The sequence below is a fragment of the Trachurus japonicus genome, unplaced genomic scaffold, assembly GCF_045865225.1.
Source record: "Trachurus japonicus isolate A0001 unplaced genomic scaffold, Traja_1.0 AP030643.1".
NCBI classification, from domain to species: Eukaryota; Metazoa; Chordata; class Actinopteri; order Carangiformes; family Carangidae; genus Trachurus; species Trachurus japonicus.
Window position 1 is genome coordinate 48,864 of NW_028220776.1, and position 20,273 is coordinate 69,136.

The 20,273-nt window shown below is 41.9% G+C and overlaps 1 long non-coding RNA gene across 2 annotated transcripts; it reads right to left on the reverse strand.

Annotated features, from left to right (window-relative positions):
* Nucleotides 1-7,041: 7,041 nt before the first annotated feature.
* Nucleotides 7,042-8,100, reverse strand: LOC146960166 (uncharacterized). 2 transcript variants are annotated; one of them, XR_015035509.1, is made up of 4 exons: nt 7,720-8,100; nt 7,527-7,588; nt 7,385-7,433; nt 7,042-7,288 (listed from the first exon to the last, which is right to left on the reverse strand). It is a non-coding gene; the product is annotated as an uncharacterized LOC146960166 (long non-coding RNA). The 2 variants fall into 2 exon arrangements; XR_015035508.1 differs by having other exon boundaries at nt 7,042-7,293.
* Between the last annotated feature and the right edge of the window lie 12,173 nt (nt 8,101-20,273).

Consider the following 20,273-nt stretch of genomic DNA (forward strand, 5'->3'; position numbering starts at 1 on the left):
AATGCAGGTGCGACAAACTTTGTACAGGCAAAAAGTGTGTTTTCCCTTAATCAAACCAAATGAAAACAACTGAAGCTGACTTAAGTGTGCCCTTCAACGACTGTTAATCGTGCCATATATAATAATGGAAGGACGTATAAATATGTTAAAAATAATACATTACAATATGGTTAACATTTTTCTTGCTACTTTACAAGGTTACAAAATGGCTCTTTAAGTCCAGACTGTTGACTCCCACAATTTGTAAATGTTCCCCAGCCCTGTTTTTTTTTTTTTTCCAGTTTGCGCACATGTATCCTAATAAAATTAAAAATCATATATTGCAGATTATCATAAATTAAAAATATATTCGTCAAAGCTGCAGGTGCGCGCACTGCTCTCCAGAGCGTGAGATGTGCGACCAGGCAGACTGGTTAACATGTGCGCCTATCTGAAACTGCCTCCGCTCCAGGGCGCTGCGCTTCGGTTCCGCGTCCAGTGCGACCAGGCTGTAAGACTGCCACTACCCACATGTGACATTTAAGACTCCCTACAGAAACTCCCCACTCTGCTGACAAGACCAAAGAAGCTCTTTGGATGATGAAACTGTCCTCATCCACCTGGTTTCGATTGACCACTCTACAATGTCCTTATAACTTCACTTTTTTGATCAAACTTACGTTTGGGTTCTGAGATGGGCTGTGTGAAATTTCTCAGTAGATCATTCTGATTAATCTTCTCCAGGACTGTTTTGGTGACTTTCACAGTGTTTATACAGTAGGTCTGGACCAGTAGATCCACTGTGTCTTCTCTGTTTGCTTTCTCCAGTCGACTTTTTGGGATTGATGGGAGGTCTTCTAGGACTCCTCTCTGCCACAGGTGCCACCTGAATGTATAAAAATCATCATCTCCCAAATCCTCCAAAGTCTTCAAAAGGATCTCTGGGAGTGTCTCCGTATTTTCCCTGAAAGAGGAATGACAAACAGTTTGAAACTGGGTTTACACTGTATGACTGATTTCTGACTTACTATATGACTGTTTTTGGATTAATTTCAAATTTCTGTATTTATCGATCGTGCGCCCATTTTTGCAGTTTACAGGGGTAAGGGGAAGAGATGAACCCCTCCCAAAAGGCAAACAGATGGTCAGATGGATTCAAACCAGTCTGAATCTCTGGTCGCCTCTCATAATGGTATCACACAGCTGAGGCAGAGCCACCAGCTGATTCCCCTGAACTCAGTAATTTCCCTCTTTGAGCCTGTGTGAACCCGTTGTGAACACTACAGAACTTCATTGCGTTGTAAAAGAAATAGAAAACAGGGAGCTGTAATGTTACACTATAAAGTTCTGTAGCTAGTTGTCTGTAATTATATTTAGCTGCTGTTTACAGTCCTTTTAAAATGGATGAACCATATTGGCCACATTTTCTTTGTCCATTTAAACCTGAAACTCTTTTTTGAACAGCACAAATGGCCAAGGCTTTTAGTGTGCATTCTCTCAAACAGTCATGAAGTTCTGGGCCAGGTTTATTTCTAACATACTGTCACAACACAGTGATGATGTTTTTGTTTTTGTCTTGTGACTTCCTGTTTTATTTTGAAATCTAACTGCCCTCTCGTTTCAGGTCACTTGCCCTTCCCTTGTGTGTCACCAGTCTGCCTGCCTTGATTTCTGATTGTCTCCACCTGTTCCCCATTACCTGTGTGTCTATATAGGTTCTGTGTCTCCCATTGTCTTGTGCCAGAGTGTTTCGTCCTTCGTTCACCCCAGCCCATAGTCCATAGTTTATTGAGCTTCCTTGTCCAATTGCCTGTTTGCCTTTTTGCCTCATCGTGAGTGTTTTTTGTTTCCCTCCTTTGGAGTGGTTTTTTGTTGTTAAAATAAAACTGGCTTCTGCCTTTTGCCACTCTGCACCTGAAAACCTCCTTCCAGCCCAGACCTGACACATATACTGTGAGTAAATAGAAACATTTCTAAAATGACAGTGTGTATGATGATCTTAAAGCTGAAACTGGTTCACTTGTTCCAGTGAACATTCGATCAGCAGAACTCTTGGTACTTTAACCACAGACAGAGTTACTGACCTTTACTCTGCACTGTTAAATTCTACCTGGGGAAAAAAAAAAAAAAATTCTACCTGATGTTCATCTCAGGGCTTTAATCACAACAGGAATTGAGATTTTTCTATTACCAACTCTCTTATCAATGATGTTCCTAACAACATTAATATTTTGAGCACAAGATCATTTGTTATTGTACTTAACATTTATATATATATTTACCATTCAGGAGAATTAACTGTATATTTCTATAATGACAAAGTCTCTCTACTCAGTTCTTCTGATCTTGTTGTGAGACTGAAACAATGGCTTGTTGATTTAAATGAGTTATTCACTGTTATTAGTACTAATAATAATAGTAAAACAATATAGCACTACACTGTCACATTAAAAACTGACACAGACGGTGTGGTGGTGAACCAAAGTCAGACTCAGGAAATGATGATTGAGAAGAACGATTATGTTTTTATTATCGGCCGTCACACATTTAATTTCAACCCGTATGCGTTAGATCCATGTTGCCACGGTGATTTAATTCAACAGCCTTATTTTGCATTGGACTGGTGTTTCAGAAACATCTTCTTAGAATCTACTGTAACTTAAAATTCAAAATCAAAATTCCTTCTCTATATTTAATCACCACCGTCTCTCCGTCATATTGTCCACTCCCAGAGCGCAGGAGGAGGAGAGGACGGCGCTGCTGCATGGGATAAATACATAGTGTAAATAACTACATGTTCCTATGATACTGTGTGAACATATGATCGAGAGTCAATTAAATCTCAAACCCTGGGGAAAAAAATCCAGTAATCGTTTGCACAATTGTTACATTCTGTTTTCTTGTTATCAAGAGAAGTGTCATGTTTGATCATTCCTCAGAATGTAACTGATTCCGCTAATTATTCAAAGTTTTATCGATCAGTCTAATTACTGTAAATAATACAGCGGTGCCCCGTGCGTATGTAATTCTGCACCACGGCACCGCTGGAGGAGAAAGGAGGGAGAGGGAGACCATGATGAATGGTTAATAACTCGTTTCAGATTAGAACTGTTGTCATTGTTGTAACTATGTGCCGAACCGGGTCCAGCATTTGAGAGGCAGCGCAACAAAACAACACCGCGTGCGCTCTGAGCCGCTGACGCCGTTGACAGCTGCAGCAACACGTCACGTTGTCACTTTCACACCTGCAGCTAATTCACAACAGCAACAGAACAGCACGTCAGGCTCATTTACATGCAGATCGCATTCATGTGGTGGTTTGCATTGACCATCTAGGGTTAAAACAGGGCGTGTACAGGGCGAAACGTGAAGCGGATTCAGCTGCGCACACTGGTAGGAACTCTCTGATTTATAAAGGGAAGTTTGCTTGCAAGTGTGCGTACGCAGGGTTTTATAAATCTGATTAGTACTGGCGCACGCAAAACTTGGCTTTTGGGTGTACGTACCCTTTTAGTAACGATCCCACGCACAGTTTTATAAATGAGACCCCTGGACAGTTAGAGATCCTCATCTCACCTTTGACCTCTGGTCCGGCTCTCATGTTCCCCACCCACAGTGGTTTCAGAGGGGGGGGCTCCCTCCTCTCTGTCCTCACACTGATCCATAGCTGAGCCTCCACCTGCTGGGAGAGCTGCACTCAGTCACAACAACAAGATTTACACACCTGTCCACCACAGTGTCATTCTGCTGTCAACCAGCAGATGGTGCTGAAGGAAGGAAAGTTCAAATCCTTCTGACATCAAACTGTTCTGTCAAATCTTGCACAGTTCCCCTTCAATATAGGCCTCTATCATTCCCTATTGATTAACTGTTTTATTGTATTGTAACACGACAGGAAGACATTACTGAGAAATCTTGTGATGCAACTGTGAACAGAGTGGTTGGCGTAGGTATTGCTTGTGTGGGGGAGGGGGTCTTAGTACTGTCATTAAACTTCATGTCTCCTTCCTTGCAGTAGGTGGCGGTAATGAGTCTGCAGAATGTAAACAACACAAAACCAGCCGCAATAGAGAACAAAACATATACAACAGCACGGAGGAGCAGTATCAATGAAGAAAAAAGTCGTTACCGTAAACCAAGAGAGTCAGCATAAGTATGGCTGGATCCTACTGCACCAGCTCCATGGCAACGGGAAGCGGACCAAAACAAAGAAGTTTACCGTTCAGGTAAAGAGTTCATGGAGGAGTTCATGGAGGCAGGAAAGCAGCTTCACCGGCTTTGTGATCGCTAAATTGTATTTATTTTTTGTCATTAAAGTGTTTATTTATCTTTCAACAAATAATAAAATACATACAAAAGACAACAACAAACAGATAAAAACAAAACAAAAACAAACAGGCAGTCAAAACAAAACTACAAGGACAACACCCCTCTGTACCATTGTATGTTTGTGATTATATCAATTGTGATGTGATTCAACATATGCTTATTGTGACAAGTCCTTGATGTATCGAAATAAATAGTCCCATACTGAATGGAACTTCCCTTTAACATTGTTCTTCCTGGCAATCAGATATTCGAAGGATGCCGTCTCTCTCATCAGTTGAGTCCTCAGTATCAGCCTTGCTGCAGTAATGAGGCCTGCTGTTATTAACGCATGCTGTCCTTTGTTGACTCCTTGTGACAAAGCTACATTTTTGTTCAGTACCGTCAACCCACACACACAAGGTGCAGGGGTATATTGCTTTGAGAAGCAAAATGCTTTATTTCCGTGACCCCAGCCAACTAGCCGGACTACATTAGTCAGCACCGAAACCAGGCCGGAACTCCGCTCACGGGACGCAGTCCGGGGAAAGTCACTGTCACATCATGTAACTGCTGATGGGGATGCCACATAGATTCATGTCAGAAGACCCGAACTAATCCTTTAACAGTCAGCTGACGCGAGACATGGACAACCGTCTCACATTGAAACTGCAGTATTTGCCAGAAGCGCCATAATTTCTTATTGTACATGCCCACAATTAATATTGAGTCACTTTTCTTATCGTGATTTTTGGTATTACTGATACCGTTATATCCCTACTATATTCTAGTTATTTAAAAATCAAGATATATTTGTTATTCAGTTTTCATAGTTTTTAAGATGTAAAGTTTAACATTACAGACATGTGCTTAATCAATAGTGACATGGTTAAAACTTTATATTCCACATTTCCAATTGTCCTTGTCCTGGTATGGAAATTGTCTATTATATCATTTTAACTGACTTTGAAATGTGCTAGTGTTGCATTGTGACATGAACAGTTATGGATTCTTTTGGTTTAATATAAAGGTTTCTTTTTTCCTGCCTAGGATGGGGAGCACTAGATCATGTTTCCTCCACTGATGAGAGGCTCGAAAAAAAGAGAGACAATGTGGACCCGCCATCGCCCCGCCACAACCCCGCCCCACTGAGGAGGTACTAGAAGAACTCAGCTGTAGTGGGAGAGGACGTTAGAGAGAGATTCCTGAGTGTTGATATCGAGTAGAAAATTTTAGTATTGTGTATTATAGAGGCTTAAATAGGCTACTATTTTCATGAAGAGTGGGAAACACAGTTTTTAAGAACGTAAAGAGTTAATGTTACAGTGTAGCTCTCTGCCATTTTCAATTTCCAAAAGTAGCTCTCAGAGGAAAAAAGGTTGGAGACCCCTGGTATAAATTCAACAAATGAGTGAGACTGATAAAAATAACAAAGTTGTATGCAGCATTTTGTTCGTTTTCTGAATTGGTAGGATGTAAATACAGCCCTGGAATATATAAAGTAAATATGCCGTAGTGTTTTGGTAAATTATATTTAAAAAAACATGTCAGGAGTACAAACCTGCAACAACAATTATATTTATTTTTTGCATCAAATATGCTTTTCTGTAGATGAATTGGACCTAGAGCTGGACGAAGGTGAGCAGGATGATGGAGAAGACGAGGAAGACAGTCAAGCTGAGGGAGATGTTGACAGCATCGGGGACAATGAAGGCGATGGAGAAGATGAAGGTGGTAGAGACAGCGAAGGTGGTCCTCACAAAGAAAGGTTTTTTCCTGGTAGTTTGTATGTGTGATTATACAACAAGTATGAATTCTTATTTTTATAATTTTAGAAACGTTATGTTACTCATGAAAATAAATCACAAACTTAATCAACCTCCTGTAGAGTGCTCCTTTCAGGTGCCAAACTCAAATTCTAGAACAATTAAATACCCATTTTTTAGTGTATATACAGCCCTGTTTTAGCCCAGTGGCTGTTCCCTTCTGTATGTGCAGGTCAAAGAGACACTAGTTGTGACCACGGTGAAAATAAAATATGGCCTGGGGCTGAATATTTTGTTGGATGAAACAGAAGATACCTCTATGTTTCTCTCTCTCTCTCTCTGATTTTTGGGCTTTTAAATAATCTGGAGTAATCGCAGTGTTTGGCTTTCCCCATCAGCTGTCACAGCATGAAAAGTGGGATTTTCGTCCCCGTAAACGCCCGCAGATTTCCCTAATTACCGGCAATTAACGACAATTTATGGACTGCAAACGTCGCGTTCGTCCGTGCCACATACTGACGGAAACGAACCACTGGTGGAGGGGCTAATTAGCATATGAATCGCGGCGAAACAGCGCCGGGTCAGAAGGTGTTAATGGCTCTAATCAGCATATGAACAGCAGCAGCCAGGCGGGGCTTGAATGGCCTCACTCATGGTTGAAACCACTACTCTTAAACCAGAAAAATGACTCGGGATTGGTTGATATATATACTTTTAAACTAGGAAAATGACTCGTGATTGGTTGATATGTATACTTTTAAACTAGGAAAATGACTTGTGATTGGTTCATATGTATACTTTTAAACTAGGAAAATGACTTGTGATTGGTTCATATGTATACTTTTAAACTAGAAAAATGACTCGCGATTGGTTGACATATAGGCTACTTTTAAATTAGGAAAATGACTCCTAATTGGTTGAAATATTGTTATCCTATGGACATGAATTTATTGAGCAAAGAAAAATTGCCAGCAACATGTTTATTCACAGAAAGAGCTTTATTGGCATAAATAATAATAAAAAATGTATGTATACATAGCACAAAACACAACACACAGCATTCTCCTCCATGATCATACGGCACAGCTCTGTTTGCTGCGTCTGGGATGTAGGTAACAGATGACACTCTTTTTTAATTTTGTCCATGTTGTAAACATCTGTGGTGTGTTGCCCTGTATTTAGGATTTGCCTCTGAATGTGAGGCTGCAGAGCTCCAGAGACCTTTTCACAGCTTCCGCCTGCGCTGCAAGTATAACACAGATACACTTAGGCACAGCATTAACATGCATCCCCTTACATTGAACAGTAAGCAGAAAGTACTAAACGTTACTTACACACAATAGTGTCTTTATCGGCATCAGGCACAGTGGTCACGAGGTCAGTCTGTGAAAACAAAATGTACGGTTAAGATGAGTATCTGTTTACGTTTTTCCTTATGCAGCAGAATGAACACATAGCCTATTCTTTAAATCTTACCCTTGCTCTGGTTTGTAGCTCCTCCAAGTTGCCTCAGAGTTGTGAAGACGGCGTACTGCATCCTGTAAATACACAGAAACACAGTTTGATAAAGCAACACACTGGTTCAGGCTACTTTTAGCTTGGGCTACGGAAAGAAAGCTTTACTTTGAGGCTACTTAGCTTAGCAAGCAGGCACCGAACATATTCTTACCGCAATTTGGGGATTGCATCCGTCTTTTCCTCTTAGAGTTGGGCTCCTCTGGCCTGTTTTTCATCTCCAAGGCATGAAGGCAGTCAGTCCGAGTCTGTGTCGGCGGTAGTTATCTGACGAGACAGCCCACTAACAGCGTTCAAAAGCACTCTCCTCTCGTCGGTCTGCCGACTTGCTGTGGAAAGGTGTTCGCGTCCACGCAGAGGAGTTGAGGGGGAGGCGAAGTATGTCTATGGTTAAGACGCTGTCCAGCCATTGTAGTCAACGAATCAGCAAAGTTAGAAAAAGTTGTGAAGAAGTCTGTTTACTCCTTGTAGCCTCGCATCACCAGGCTCTTCAGACAAGCGAAGAACTCCTTGCAAGTACTTCCGTGTTAGTCCCGCCCATGACCTCACGTGATTGGATGAGTCTCGTCGGGTCCTCCAATCACAGGGGAGTTCATTGTTATATGGAAGAACTCGCGAGATGTGGTTTGCCCATCTCTCAACACTCATTCCAAAATATATGTTCAAAGTTGTATTCATTAGACAAACCTGGGAAAAGTCCCATTTAAATTGTCTAGTTAAAATGTGGTTGCTTTTCACTGTTGTGGTTGTTGTATTAATCTTTTTTACATAACATTGTAGTAGATAACACATTTTACATAATTTTTAAAAACCTATTTAGATGATGATTAAAGTCAATTTGTTTGTTTTTTCTCTGAATATATTTCTTTTAAAATAGTTGGGTTTTTTTTGTTTGTTTGTTTTTGTTTTTTTACATATGGCCCTAATACACCAGCGTACTTCTCAGTATTGACAAAATGTGTTCAAATGCATAAAAACTTTTTGTGGATGTTTTAAATTGACAGTGGGTTTTATAAGGATTAAAATGAAGTTAATACCTTTTAGAAAAATCTTACCTGGAATAACACTCCTCCTGCTACCAAGCTACACTGATTTGCATTTGTATAGCTCACAGCATGATCATTTACATGTTAAAGCCTTCCCTTGAATTAGGGAGAGGGGGGTGATGGGGGGGAAACTGCCCAGCACAATTTCTGACAATTCACGACAATTCCCGACAGTTGTGGGTGTTTCCTGCAAATTGTCGTATGCATTCGCAAACCTGAACTTCCACGACAATCTACAGTGCCGCTAACTGTCGAAAATCCCACTTTTCATGTAGTGTGTGTTGGCGACATGGTATTGGTTTAGTTTGGGAAAGTCTGTCAGGGGCCAAGACTGTGATAAAACATGAACGTCAGCTCAGAGTTCACTCATCTGGGACTAGAAAATCCTTTCTGTTGCTAGGTCGTTACTAAGGGCCGGATTATTTGCTGTAGAGGTAAACTAGGTTCCATTACACATAGGAGTCTACTGACGTGACTGATTGTGTTTCAGGTATTAGTCAGACTGAGGCCTAGTCCACACGAGCCCGGGTATTTTTGAAACCGGAGTTTTGCTCCGCGTCCACACGAGTGGTGTAATAAAAACATGTTTTAAAACATGATTGTTTTAACCAATCAAAATACAGTGGAAACCGCTTATGGATCAAAAGGCTTGGGACGGAATCATTTCTATACAAATGCTGTTTAAATAATTCGTTATCAAGAAATCCGCTTATAGGGCTCTAGTTTCTTAGACCAGGTGAAGTCTAACATCAGCGCAGCTTCGCCACGCCAACGGGGTGTGGCCCAGGTCCATTTCGCAAGATTGGTGGGCCACGCAGTCAGACTTAGACCAGCGCAATCCCTCCCCTCGTCCCTCCCACCGGCGCAAACGGCAAAGAGGGAGGAGAGAGGGCGGGAGGGAGACAGGAGGAGGAGAGAAAGGCGTGGAGTGGGTTTGACACAGCCGAGTCAGATCTTCACCAATCAAAGGAGCTCCTCTCCTCACCTTTAACTGCGCGGCGGGTGATGCGCGCTGCAAGTTTGTCATTTTATACTTGGACATGGACGGAGGAAACAGCGACGCCAGAGGCCGAACCTCTCCCAGGAGGAAACAGCTGTTTTGGTCCGGAGGTCCGATCTCAGAGTGACCAATAATGAGTTTACTAATATACTTAACCAGGATTGATCTGATACACTGAGAACCCCTGCCCAATGTAAGAAACAACAACTAATAAACTAATAAAGAAACTCACATTTATTCAAACCCTGTGTAAGCAAGATGAGAGGTGTAAGCTACACTAATCACAACATAAACAAACACCATGAAATCAGCGTAAAGGACGCTATCTCTCTCTCTCTCTCTCTCTCTCTCTCTCTCTCTCTCTCTCTCTCTGTCTGTCTCTTTTTTTTTCTGTGATAGAGATGCTGAGTATACTGTAGTAGGCTATATACTGACTATCTGATACCGAGGCTGTTGTGGTGGACTAAGAGAGATGAAGATTTGCGTTTTGTTTTTCATTACGGCTGCGTGATGCGGTCGCTCGCCGCTAATGAATTAATAAGTAAATAAATAAATAAATAAAGCGATCATCACAAGGGCAGAGTGGTATGGCAGCGACATGCAGTCATCCACCCTCAGTCCTGCTTTTGGGACATCCAGCTGCTTTTCAGTGCCAGTTCGTCCCTGCTGTGTTAATTCAGGTGGAGTTTACATTACGCGTGCCACAGCCTTTGATCTCTGCTTTGATCTGACGTCAGATGTGACGGGACAATCTATATAGATATAAATTCACGTGTTGATTCCATTAGTTGCATTAAATAGTGGTTATTGTGGATATTTATTGCATTGAAATGTGCCTGGAACTGTGGAGACCTGCCTGTGAGGTCTTGGTGACGTGTGTGCACTGCAGGTCAGTCAGCCAAACTTCCACTGCACCTGCTGGTCTCCGCCCTGCGCTGAGAGTAGACCTGGTTGGAGGTGGCGAGCTTTCAGCGCAACCTCGGCGGGACATTTTCCCACGAAACTTCCAGTGCACCAAGCTGAATCTGTGACGCCTCCCCCTGCTGCGCGGCCACGGCTATCTCAGCACAGCGCGATCTGCCAATCTTCCAATCTGACTTTGCGCTAGGCTGCGCTGGTCGAAACTTGCATTAGACCAGCTGCGTTACCGTGCACCACCTGCGCTGCGCCAAGAAACTAGGGCCCCATAGTGTTCATTTTTAGTCATTTTATGGATGAAAACATGCGCAAAAACAATTTCAAAACTACTTGTAGGCCTATTTATTTTATTTTCGGCGGTGTCCCTTTGACGTGCACTGCTGTAGCAGCCTGCACATGTTGCTGCGCTGTGTTGTTGTGCTGTGTGCATCACCTGGCTGGCTGAGCTGTCGGTGCGGCGCAACTCTTATCACTGGCTGTTGTGTTGTCTGTCAAAACATGGATGAATGAAACATATCCACTTTATATCGACCGCGGACGTCACAAATACATTTTCGGCTTTTGGCTCGTTCCTCATCTCCGCATAGGCTCTTTTTTATCACTGCATGACAGCAGCGCGACCCTCCCTCCCGTCATACCCGGTCTGACAGTGACATAGGCTATTGCCTGTTCATTCATGAAAATCATCCCGAAAAACTCTCAAACAAACAAGGTGGGGAATAAGAAACTGCAGCGCTACTGTAGTAGTTCTGTAATTTTAAAAACACACCGGCAGCGGCCCCGCTGATCTGTAGCGTCACTTGTTACTGTAAATGATGCTGTGTGGAAAACCAGCTGTGGTTTGTGATTGAGGGTGAGTTTGGAGCTGACAAGAGGATCGCCCTGACGACCGTTTCGTTATATTTTTCTCATCGAAAAACTATAGGCTACAAATAGCATTTAGATGATGTAAAAAAAAAAAAAAGTGATAAAAATCCACTTTGTCACCTCCATTTTTGCGACCTCACGTCAACTCCTGCCGCTGGGAACATATGTTCACGGTTTCAAAAATACCCAGGCTCGTGTGGACAAGGCATGAGAAGGGGAGAAAAAGCCAGCACACTCTCTATATCCCTTTGGCGATTCTTTATTGCAGGACAGGCAAGCACAGACATTTCGACCGAAGTCTTTTTCAATGTCTCCCCTTCTCAGTCGGCTGCTGTAGCCGTGCATCTCCTTAAGATTTATCGCTTCTTGCTTCCCCAAATGATGTTAAGAATGGTTCTATACAAGAAGATAGTACTTACAGTAGGCCTATATTATAATATATAATTAATATTCATTAATATGTATTTTCCTGTACTGGACTGAGAATGATCGACTACAGGGGTCATACCTTGGGTCCAAGGAAGATCTGTTCCTGTGTCCTGTGGACTCTATCCCCCATTCTCTCCATGAGGTCTGGCTGGCGCATCATTTTTGCCACTTTCAGATGAGATAGCTCTGGGGCCTCATTTATCAAAGAGCGTGTAAAAGTCCTCTTAAATTTTCAGTACGACGGAAAGGCAAAATGTGCGTACGACCAAAAAATATACACTCTTTTCAGATCTATCAAACTCCGCGTACACACGGCTGCACGGTATTTCCCTTGATAGATCACACCGGACCTGAGAAAAGCGTGGATGAGAACACGCCTCATACCCAGCCCCCTAAATGGCCCCACACAGCCATATGTGGTCAATGCAAATCAGTTACGTGCATATTAAGTAGCCATGTGCACTCTGGAAACGTGTGGAATGACGTCAGTGGAAGACGGTGAAGACAACAGACGGACGGAGAGCGGAGAAAGAAGCGGAATTTCTCTGAAAGCGAGATACACGGTAACACGGCAATATCAGTCAGAAACATCATCTTGCATTGAAAGGCTACAATAAAAACAAAAAACTCCCAAATCTAAATGAAACAGAACAGAAAGAAGAAGAATCATATTTATTCTGCCCCTTATTTTAGATTATGTCATAATAATTTAAAGCAGGGTTTCCACTGCCAGTCAGTACTACTTTGCACGCCTTTCCACTAACCCCCAACTTCCGTTCACTGGAAGATTTGATTTTCATTTGTGCATAGCTATATATTAAAAAAAAACAACAACAAAAAAAAACATTGAAGTCCACCAGTCTGTGACTTTTCCTAAAATGATGTTGGGCAGCACCCAATTTTGTTAAATACAATAAATATTATTCACACAAAAAATATCGATCATGTTTTCTCATTTGCTTTGATTTGCTCCGACATTATTGTGCTTGCTGCTTGCTTGTGTGTGTCCAGTCTGGCTACGTAACACACGCACGTCGCAGAAATTATTTTCCAGACTGGACAGACGGGTTGTGGAAGAGGTGTAGCCTACATGCAGGGGAAAAATATCAATATCAAAAGAAAACGAAATTCGTTTTATAAAGCCAGTATTTAGGAGCAAACTAGTGTAAATGCACAGGGGAAAAATCTGAGTCGCTGTGCTTTTCATGTAAAGTGCCGACGTCAACACGTGTGCGGTGGTGGTGGTGGTGGGGGGGGTCATCATCACCACCACTTGCTACTTCAAACAGTGTCCGCGCTCCTCTCTCCCTCGCATACTGCAGTTCTCTGACTCTGCAGCGGCGTCGCCAATTCCTCTTGTTCTTCAAAAAGCGTGTAAATGCCGGTACGCCATGGTCGGACTGGTCGTAAATTTTTGCACTTACTCCCGACAAGTTTTGGTTTGATAGATCCCAAATTAGGCGGAGAAAAGTGCGTACGCACAAAATGGGGGAAAGAGCGTGTAAAAAAGCGTGTATCCACAATGATAAATGAGGCCCCTGGCATTTGGTTTCCAAGGTGCAACCCTGTTAAGAAATGAATTAGAATAAATTAAAGAATGTTGTTACCTTTATGTTAGACATCATTGATAGAACATGCAAGAATATGTTAATTAGCAATACAATTACTTTAGTAATTTATTTTAGTAACATATAGATTTTCCTACCATGCCCACGTCTTTCACGAAGTTGAGCTGCAGATATCACTGTGGCTGATCCTGATGGCCTGTAAACAAGGGCGTAGCCTGGAAGCCCGTGGACAGATGTATTTTCTGCTATTTCATCATTTGGTGTTGACAATGTGCAAAGGGCCTCCAACACAGCAATCCTCTTCACCATTGATTTTTCGATACTGACGCCATTTTTGTGAGCGATAACTGAAGTACAACAGACATATCAAGACAGTGAGCTTCAAACACCTTTAGGACCTATGAAATGTACGGGAAATTTAATTACCCATGTCCTTGATCCTGTGGTGGTATCGCTCAAAGTGGTTGCAGTCACCAATCATAGGGTGGCCCAGCATATCAATTTGCTCCCCAATGTGATAGGCACAATGGATGTTGGCCCGGTTTGCCACATCTGCCTTCCAAATCTTAAGGAAAAGATGTAAACAAAAAGTTATTAAATCTCTAAACGTACAGTAGCATTGAAGACAGAACATAATGATGGTACAAAATTACCCTCTCAAATAGTCTGTGATGGTCACTAATCTGAACCTGGAGTTGCCTTGCCTCCTCGTCAGTCAGACTTGCTGATTGGATTGAAGACAAGTAGCCACTGAGCAAGTTGTTGGCTTTGGTGACAAGGCGGCAATTGTTGCGGCCAATGTATTCAGCTGAAGCTGCTGTGAATGCCTCAGGGCAACACAAAACATCTCTGGCTATTATGGGCCAAATCTGAATAAGATGTAGCACCTCACAGCCAGTGGCACATGCCAAGTGATGAAGATCTGGGAGCTGAAAGAACATGTGTTGTGTGATGAAGGATAAATAAAGGATAGATCAATTTGAAAAAAGAACATGCCCAGAATAAATTTAGTTACCTGTTTGAGCCAATGAGGTCTGTCGATCGCAACAATCAGATCACTTACAAACTGTTGGACTTGTCCCTTCATGTTGCCCCAAATCAGACTTATTTGCAGTCTTCCAACACCGAGAGCATCAAGGTGGAAGTGATCAATCCTTGTCTGAAACAAAATACAAAGCCACCCGTTGTATTGTTTTCATCATACCCATTTACTATTTTAATCCCAAGGCAGAGCAGGAAATGTTCAGTCCAGATATAGTTGCACAGAGCTTCGTTGTCGCTAGAGATACAAAACATTTACCTGCATGTGTGGTTCAATGACAATTTCATCGGAGAACAGCTGATTGTTTGGGCTATACAGGGTCCCAGTCTCTGTTTCGTGTTGTTTCCTCTCCACGACACCCATTTCAGACATGGCTGTGATGATGTTGACTGTGTTGGCCTTTGTCCTGCGGGGTGCTTCACTGGCAGCCTGTGGGTTGGAGAGGTCGGCCTTGTCGACTGTGCAAATTCTACATCTGAGAGGTCACAGTAAAAGGGATTAGAAATATAAAGATTTTGCACAATATAGACACAACAAACAACACTACACTTGTGAAGTAATAATCTAACCTCTTGTTTGCAGTTGATGACAAACAGTTGGCACAGTGGTTTGCCTGGGGCATGTCTGCATTGACTTCGCCAATTCCTCCACAAACAAACACCTCACCCCCATAGAAAGGGCAGTCTGCATAATACCCTTCCTGCAGTTTCTCTATGTATGGCGAAATGGCATCCATACACTGCTGCAGAGATGGCAAAAGTACCCAGATTCTTTACTCGAGTAGAAGTAAAAGTACCTGTGTAAAAAACGACTTAAGTAAAAGTGAAAGTACTGATCCAAATATCTACTCAAGTAAAAGTAAAAAGTACAGGCTCTGAAATTTACTCAAAAGTATTATTAAAAGTAAAAAGTATTTCCATTGCACGATTCACTGCAAAGCAAATAACCACACGATAATTCATCTTGAATCCATTTCATCAATGTTATTGTTCACATAGCCTAAGTTTACCTGCCGGACACAAAATGTATCCTAATGTACTTCACTATGGTGAATCGTAGGCATTTTTATTGTACACAGAGGTGGCAAAAGTACTCATATTCTGTACTTAAAGCAGAAGTAAGCGATCCGGTCGTTTTGGCTAATGCTGCATTCCAGGCAGGCTTTTGAAACAACACTTACGACTTTGTAGCGTTCCAGGCAACCCACTCGTGTTTTTCCGACCTGTTTTACCTGTGAAAGTCACTATAACGGCCACTCGTAACTTCTGACTCGTGAACTCGTACCAGATCGAACTGGTACCACTTCACAGGTCGGAAAAACACCAGTTAAGAGTTGCCTTGAACGCACCATAACGTCTTGTCAGCCGATGGAGTTAGCAGCCCCCGCCCTCGTCATGGATCTATTGGTCCTCGTCCCTACGTCACCACATTCAGGCGCATCCCTTGGCTGCACACACAGAGAGGACTGCCCCTTTATGCCGTTCTCTCTCCTCATTGGATAAAACTTGTAGGATACGAGAAAAGTTTTCTCCTCGGCTCAGAGCAGAGCAGAGTGACTGACAGACCCGTGTTTCGATCCAAACACTCTATGTAAGTGATTGCTGTCGGAAGATATAACTATTTAAGACTTATATTAACACAAAAATATCGCTTACTTCTGCTTTAAGTAAAAGTAAGAAAGTACAGGCCGTTAATGAAACCTACATAATTTGATAATTTTGTTAAACAAAAAAAGTTCAGACAGAATTATCAAGATTGAACTGACCACAGACAGTGTTTCCCAACGTTTGGGCCGCCACAGACTCTCACTAAATAATAACAATAAGAATTTTTAAACAGCGTTTCACCACCTCTCATCTCTGCCAGTCAGTCCACCTGCCGTCTCTCTCGCACCACACGTACACGGACGCGCACACACGCGCGCACACGTGCACACGTACACACAGACACGGGCGCATGGACAGGTTGCGCTTTGCCGCTCGTAAACGATAAATGCGCTATATTGCGCTGATTGTACAGTGTTCAACCCCCCCGTCGGATAGTCCGACCACCACCGCTTCCTTCCTCCATGCTGCTGCCTCCATGTCGCTGCTACAGTACAAGTTGGTAACGAGCCTGTTTTTACAATGTAAGGAGTAGAAAGTACATATTTTTGCGTATAAATGTAGGGAGTAAAAGTAAAAAGTCGTCAGAAAAATAAATACTCAAGTAAAGTACAGATACCTGAAAAATCTACTTAAGTACAGTAACGAAGTATTTGTACTTCGTTACTTGCCACCTCTGCACTGCTGAAATGATGTCCCTTGTTTGGAAAGAAGATAAACTTTATTTAATCCTACATAGGACACAATTTAAACAATTAAATGTTTGCATCTAAATTTAGTGACTATGCTACCTGGTTCTCCGAGGCCTATGATGCCCATATGTTCCCTTTTTGCCCCCTCTGAACGGGGCAAATTACCCAGTGAAAAGTACCCATTGGTGGAATGGTACTTCCGCCTGTACAGCCCAAACCCATCGAAATATAAATGGACGTATAGAGGGAGCACTGGTACTTCTGAAAGAAAATAAGAAACAGGCTAATTCATACATGTTCATGTTTAGCTTTATAAGTCTCACTCTTTTGATTGAACATATTATCCATATTTCTCATGTCCAGTGACCATGAGAAGTCCTACTGTACCTGTGGGGAGGTCTCTTTGTTGCTGTCCCTGACTGCAATGAGCAGGGTCACAGTTGTGACCTTGCAGCGGAGCAGTAAGCAGCAACAGAGCGCAACAGAGCCAAGTTTTTCCAAGTTTTCAGATAACTTGCAGAAACTAAGAAAAGGAGAAAAACAAAAGTGAGAGGAAATGGGGAGAACTAAAAACAACGAACAGGCCGAAGCTGACCCAGTGCTGGACGCTATAAACGACGGCCTGGCGGCGATGAGAGAGGAGCTGAGAAGCAAAACCAGAGAAGCATGGATGGGCTGAAAGCCAAGCTGAAAGATATAAAGAGGAAGATGGAACCTCTCCAAAAGGTGATAGTTGAAATCAAAGAGCTCCAGGAAGAAAATGCAAAAAAAGACCAGCTTCTAAAGGAGATGGGAATCAGAATGGAGGAGATGGACCAGCAAGGAAGACTCAACGAGGTGATTGTGACTGGTCTCAAGATCAGGCATCAAACCTACGCAAGCCGCCAATCTGAAGAATCGGATATCAAATCTGTGGAGAAGCAGGTGTCTGAGTTCCTGGCTGGCAAAGATATCGTTGTGGATTTCAACAATGTGGAAGTATGTCACCTCTTACCCCGGAGGAAAGATGCTGGAACACGAGCTGTCGTGCTGAGATTCACCAACAGAAAATACAAGACTGCACTGCTGAAGCACGGCAAGAAGCTCAAAGGCTCGGACGTCTACATCAATGAGAATCTCACCAAAAAGAATGCTGGCATCGCCAGAAAAGCCCGCCAACTAAAGAAGGGGGGCAAGATTCAACACACCTGGACGGCAAACTGCAGAATCTACATCAAAACGAATGGATCATCATCAGAAGAAGTCCAAACAATGCAAATCAGGAGTGAGGACGAGCTGGAGAAATTCAACAATTAAGGTATGGCTCATGAACACTCCATAACTTCAACACAGCAAAGCACAAGGGTTCTTACACAGACTGAAAAGATGATGGAAATATCAGAGAGGATTGCTGAACTTGAAAGTGTGGAGCTGATTATAAATCAAGATGTGAACCATACCTTAACAGACCCCAATGAAGGAATTGACCCGGATAATCACTTTTACCTTAACATGACTGAGAAATGCCAGTATTACACTGAAGATCAATACAATGAGAGCATTGGGATGGATGGGAAACTGTCTCTAATTCACTTCAACAGCAGGAGTCTATACACCAACTTTGACCACATCAAGGAATACCTACAACACATCAAATATCACTTCAACATCATTGCGGTGTCGGAAACATGGATTAATGAAGACAAAGGTGCGGATTTTTTCCTGGATGGATATAAACTTGTTTGTGTTAACAGAAGAAGCAAAGGTGGAGGAGGAGTGGCCCTATTCATTGACAATGACATCAAGTATGAGACTGTACAAAATATGTCTAAAGCTGTTGACCACTTAATGGAATGTGTGACAATTGAAATATGTGTGACAAATGGTAAAAATATAGTTGTAAGCTGTGTTTACAGAGCACCAGATTCAAAAATAGAAGATTTCAATGAATGTGTGGGAGAAATATTCTCAGAAACTAGCCAAAAAAGGGTTTTTATCTGTGGTGATGTAAATATTGACTTGCTCAATCCAAAACAAAACACGATAATCGATGAGTTCATTAATACGATGTATTCAATGGGGTTACAACCTCTCATCACACGCCCTAGTAGGATCACAACACACAGTGCTACTCTAATTGATAATATTTTTATTAACGTTAACGACATAACAAGAGGACTCCTGATAAATGATATAAGTGACCACCTACCAATCTTTGCTATCTATGACTGGAAACACACTGCGAGACAGACACCGAGCAAAAACACATACATTAGAGTCAGGACCGAAGAAGGAATGAATACTTTGAAAAATGAACTACTGAGGCAAAACTGGAACAATGTTTACAATGAAACAGATGTGAATTATGCATATGACTCCTTTTTGCAAATATTTAAAACACTGTATGACAGACACTGTCCTATGAAAAAAAAACACACAAATCAGAAGAAGGAGGGGAAACCATGGCTCACAAAACCATTGATAAATGCCTGCAGGAAGAAAAACACTCTGTACAGACAGTTCCTGAAATTAAGAACGACCCAGTCAGAAGTAAAATACAAAAGGTATAGAAACAAACTACATAGCATTCTAAATGAACGCAAGAAAGAATATTACAGTAATCTCCTAGCAGAAAACATGAATCATACTAAAAAACTATGGGATATTCTAAACAACTGACTAATAACAAAAGGGCAAAACCTAGCTACCCTCCATACTTCAACTATAACAACATGCAGGAAGATAATCCGGGAGTCATAACAAATAGATTCAACCAGTTTTTTGTAAATATTGGGCCAGAGCTAGCCAAGGACATTCCTGACTCACCCCTGCATATCATTACACCACTAACATACATTTTCAATCTGTCGTTTCAAACTGGGACATTTCCCACCAAAATGAAAGTTGCCAAAGTTGTGCCACTGTTTAAAAATGGGGACACACACGAGTTTACCAACTACAGACCAATCTCAATACTGCCACAACTGTCAAAAATCTTAGAGAAGCTTTTCAACAGTAGACTAGACAATTTCATCAACAAAAACAAACTGCTATATGACAGCCAATATGGATTCAGAAGGAACCACTTGACTGCCTTAGCTTTAACTGAGTCTGTGGAAATCATCACTGACGCCATTGACCGGAAACTACATTCAATAGGTATATTCATAGACCTGAAAAAAGCATTTGACACCATTAACCATGATATTTTAATAGCTAAACTGGAGAGATATGGCATTAGAGGCGTAGTTCTGGAATGGGTAAAGAGCTACCTACACAAGAGATCCCAATATGTTAAAATAGGTGATAACACATCAACTTGCTTGGACTTAATCTATGGGGTCCCACAGGGGTCAGTTCTGGGTCCAAAGCTGTTTATACTATATATAAATGATATATGCAAGGTGTCTAATATTTTGAAATTAATATTATTCGCGGATGATACAAATATCTTCTGTTCTGGTGGTGACTTGAGCCAACTTGTGGAAACAGCAAATCTGGAAATGGCCAAGCTTCATGTGTGGTTTAATATAAACAAATTATCACTAAATCTAGGGAAAACT